This window comes from Octodon degus, unplaced genomic scaffold (genome assembly GCF_000260255.1).
Source record: "Octodon degus isolate 3935 unplaced genomic scaffold, OctDeg1.0 scaffold00078, whole genome shotgun sequence".
Taxonomy (NCBI): Eukaryota; Metazoa; Chordata; class Mammalia; order Rodentia; family Octodontidae; genus Octodon; species Octodon degus.
Window position 1 is genome coordinate 7,681,153 of NW_004524654.1, and position 4,917 is coordinate 7,686,069.

A 4,917-nucleotide genomic window follows, 5' to 3' on the forward strand; every position below is an offset into this window, starting at 1 on the left:
AGAAGGGGAGGAAGTGAATACAGCATTCCTTCATTCACTGAGGATCTCAGTTATATTGGCTGCTGGGAATGCATTGAACTATGATAGAGAACATTTCAAACTAGAGGGGAAAGGGGGGCTTGCCGGTTAGCTCAGTTGCTTAAAGCGCTTGCTTGGGCAAACTCAGGTGCAGGGGACTTTGTTTGGATTCCCAGCTCCATATGCTGCACCAGACCTGCCCTTAAGTCAGCTTGAGCCAGCACCCCCACCAAAAAAATCCTTCCAAATTACAGGGAAAAGAATCAAATTGTCAAAATAAAATGAGGCTAGTCTTGATTACGTAGTGAATTCAAGGCCAATCTGAACTACACAACAAAGTTCTGTCTCAGTAAAATAAAATTAAATAAAATAAGATGTTCAAGAGCAAAATATTTTTGCCTTATGAGGCTGCAAAAGATCAAAAAGAATGGAAATGTTTAATGCTGACACCTCATCTACTCTTTTTTTTCTTTCAGTGTCTAGTTTATTTTACTTAACACTGTTCTCAAATTCTATCCACATAGTTACAAAATGACAAATACATATTAATCAAATTTCAATATTTATTTTCTTCCTTTTTTAATACTGGATGCTGAACCCACAGTCTTTATTTTTTTAAAATTTTTTATAGTATATTTCTTTTTTTTTAACATTTATTTAGTGTGTGTGTGTGTTGTGTGTGTGCGTGTGTGTGTGTGTGTGTGTGTGTGGCCAGCTCAGCCCACCAGGGGGCGGGGCTGGCTGGCATGTGATGCTGGGGGATTGAACTGCAGTCCCTGTGCTTTGCCAAGCTTGTTCCAAGTAGGTGCTTTAGAGCACTGAGCCATCTCTCCAGCCCCCGCCCCCACAGTCTTTATATTCCTTTATATGTAGCTTTATAAACTACATATATTCCTGGATTTCTTCATCTACTCTTAGTGGAAGTATGAATACAAAGTTATAAGAAAAAAATTTCATAATGAATTATGTTTTCTTCATATCCATTTGCCCTAACTATGGTTATCTTTGGTGTTATAGAATTATAAAAGACTAACCTACTTCTCATACGACTGTTCACTATTTTTCATAGTATTTTTTTTTAAATAAAAACAACTCTACATTTATTGGCCTTCAGTAAAAACATAAGGGTAGTCAAAACAATATGAACACATGTTTTACAAACACTCCCAGGGCAAACCACTTAAACAATTGTCCTTTTACATATCATCATAATTGCCACTGCCTCACTTCCCTGTTTGAATTCATTGATCATTTCTAGTTGGAGACACTTTGTAGCAGAGTAATGTTATCTCCTTTCAGCATGATCCGACCCAGTTGTTTTCTTTGTTTTAGAATGAATTTCTTCTGCATCATCTAATACAAGGTTCATGTACTTATCCAAACTAATAATACAGCCCTCTATCCGCATGTTCACTTGCTCATACAGCCACACCTGGATCTGGGATCTATTCTGCAAGTATCTGAAGATGAGGTTGATGGGCTGCACCACCACCTTCTGGACTTTCTGGCCCTGACCCCGGTACACCATGGCGGAGCCCGACAAAGACAACGCCAGCCACCACGCTACCTCTAGCGGCAACTTCCAGAGGAAGTTTCATAGCATTTTAGTATTTATACATGGCACACACACAACGCATGCGACACACATATGTACATGAGGGTTTCTCTCTCTCTCTTTCTTTCTTTCTTTCTTTCTATTTTAGGCAGGGTCCTGCTATAAAGTTCAGGCTGGCCTTGAACCCACAGGTCATCCTCCTGCTTCAGCTTCCAAAGTACAAGGATTGCAGTGTGTGCCACCACATCCGGGTGAGTTTTTTCTATTAAGAAAGAAAGAAAGAAAGAAAGAAAGAAAGAAAGAAAGAAAGAAGAAAAGAAAGAAAGAAAGAAAGAAGAAAGAAAGAAAGAAAGAAAGAAAGAAAGAAAGAAAGAAAGAAAGAAAGAAAGAAAGAAAGAAAACACAACAGGAAAGAGTGCTCTTTCTTTGATGGAGTCATGCTTTTTCTATAATCCCCTGCAATTCCAGCCCCACCTCGTAGGACCCTGTCTGTAGCTCCCGGGTGGTATTTTCCCTCCTTGGCCTGTGCTAGTCCTTTAGTGGGAATGCTTCCTCTCTCCTCTGTGAATTAAAGCAGGGCTCATCTTCTCAGGACAACTCATCTACCTCGGTCAGACTGGTCTTCCCATCCGGATTAAACTGCTTCTCCCTGGTACTGAGGAGTAGTTTGTTTCTACCTCTGGCAAAGCACAATTTGACTGACATTGTTGTTCTTGGGTCTCGTGTCTTCCTTGCCAGCATTTACTCACCACTTTATTTGAGTGAAATAAATGTTCATCTCAAAATATTTATCTAGAGTCTTACAGTTCCTTATATAAATCCTCACTTAAATCGTTCAGCTCCTGGAGATACACAGCTCAGCCATGTGGACAATTACCTCCAAGTCACAAAATGCTATTTTGTATTAATTTGTATTTGAAGAGAGTGCAGGGATTAATTAAACATGTCTGTAGCTGCCTGATGTTTATTCACTGACAATGAGCCGGAATTATTACCTCACTTTAAGCCTTTCTCTGGTGATTTGTTTACCGAGAGCTGTGCTAAATAGCTGAATTGTTGTCACGACCTTTTGCCTAGATCTTCTCAAAACAGTCATTACATTTGCGTTTTCCATAATGAAAACACAACACACTAATTCTCATAACCAGGAGAAAAACTGAAAACAATTCTTAGAATTTTAACTTGCACATGAGTTAAAACTGGGCTTGCAGCAATGGGCATAGCCTATGATTTCGTAACTCAACAATAATTAGATTTGACTACTTGGAAGTACTGAAATGCCTGTGGCTGCCGAGAGCAAACTTCATTAATGTGTAGAACGAACTAGTAATCTTAAACGAACTCGATCAGCTGGGCTCATTTCAATAAATTAAAGAATTAACCTCTTTTAGCTGTTTGGGTGACTACACAGTTTCGGGTCCCCAAGTGGGCGTAGCTCTTAAAGGAAAAGTGGCAGTCCATTATCATTTGTAAATTTCCACTCCCAAGCGCTTGGCTGTGCCGGTTGGCAGCGGGAGCTGTGACCTTCCTAACAGCCTAGTTTTGTCATTGTTTTGTTTATGAGCATCTACATATGCCATGCAAGTTTTAGGGGGAGAGATTCTGAAATAGAATCCTGAAACCAAGAAGAAAAACAAGTCAGAAACTCTTTCTTTTCTTTATGATCTCAGGACTTCGGGGACCTTGAAAACCTGATCTCTTTTCAGGCAAGTTTCTTATAAAATTAGCTTTGGCTCCCACATCTGTCACACAGTAGTTAATTTTACAAGATAAGCAGTGCAGGGGAGATGTATCTGAAGGGAAAGTGAGTGCTGGAAGCTCAAGAGACATCCATGAGGTCACAGAACAAAGCCAGTGTGTGAAGTGGCCCTGCTTAGACCTGCAAATAGCCAAGGGTCTGCTGCGGGTTAATTTCAGTGTATCTTTCATCACATTTCACTTTTCTTCTCAGCCAACATTAAACGTAGGGTGGCATTACTCAACCTGTTTTGTTAAAGCCTTTTAAATTGTTCAGCCAAAGAGCAATCATGGTTCAAGTCCACGAAATTTGAACTTTGTATTTTAACAAGCACTTCCTGTGATGGACTCCAGGACTATACTAACCACACCACTGAATGTTGGAGACAGTTCTTCATGTTCACAGCTACTTAGGCCATTTTTAGATACTGAATGTGCTTTCAGATAAGCACCACTGGCTAATCCTGGCTGGAAGGAATATTCTGGTCTTTTTTATTTAATCCTGTTACTATAAAGAAGGGGCCCCAGAGGCTCAAAAAGTCTTCCAAGGCTCAAGATGGTGTTTGGGAGCAGAGCTAGAATTAGAACCAGGTATCTCGACTCATCTGGATTCCTAATCTAGAGCTCTTTATACCCAGAGTGACTAAATGTCAGAATAATTTCTCACTTATACAGTCAGGGAAAAACCTCTGTGCATTAATTAATCTTTTTATTTGGATATATTGGTCATAGACAAGACTTTCTTTTTTCAAAAGCCTCCTTTTAACTCTGGAAGTCAGCACTCTGAAAACGCTCACAAGCTTTCCTGGGAATCGGTTTATCAATGTCTTCTTTTTTTTTTTTTTTTTCAGAACTGGGGATGGAACTCAAGCCCTTACATTTGCCAGGGAAGCGTTTATTCCACTGAGCCATCCCCCTGGCCCCTTAGCAATGTCTTCTAAAGCATGTGATGCAAGATGACCAATTCCCAAGAACATTAGGGAGCGTGATCCCACAGCCACCAGTTATCCAGGTGCTGCTGCACGGAGGGACTCACTTCCACAAGGTTCCCCTCAGGTCAAGTAACTGAACTCTTCTGCCTGGTACGCCAAGTGAATGGCTGTTCCCCATGTGAATCAAGAGGCATTCAAAGGAACACACAAGGGGCTTGGGAGATAGCTCAGCAGCATGAGTGCCTGTCCTGCAAGTGCAAGGTCCTGAGTTCAATCCCTAGCACCAGAAAGAAAGAGAAAGAAAGAAAGAAAGAAAGAAAGAAAGAAAGAAAGAAAGAAGCCACTTGTCTTGCGTACTCTTCAGACTTTTCCAGAATGCAAGCACTTGGTATTTCCTATATGTCCCTTGGCCTATTGGATTTGGAAAACAAATACGTACATCAAGCACTTTTAATAATCAGAGCTGACCTCATTATTTTTGCTCTGCTAAGTCACTAACTTATTCAACAGGTGTTTGTTCAGTGCCTACTCTGTGTCAGGCACTATTTGGGGTGCTTGGAATATAAAGATGAACAAAAAACATGCAAATCTCTGATCTCATGGAGCTTATACACAAATGATTTCCTTCTGTTGAATTAATTCTTTTTTTTTTTTTTTTTTTTTTTTTTTTTTTTT

At 40.0% G+C, this 4,917-nt stretch overlaps 1 pseudogene; it reads right to left on the reverse strand.

Annotated features, from left to right (window-relative positions):
* Nucleotides 1–1,161: 1,161 nt before the first annotated feature.
* Nucleotides 1,162–1,669, reverse strand: LOC101577601 (annotated as a pseudogene).
* Nucleotides 1,670–4,917: the final 3,248 nt, after the last annotated feature.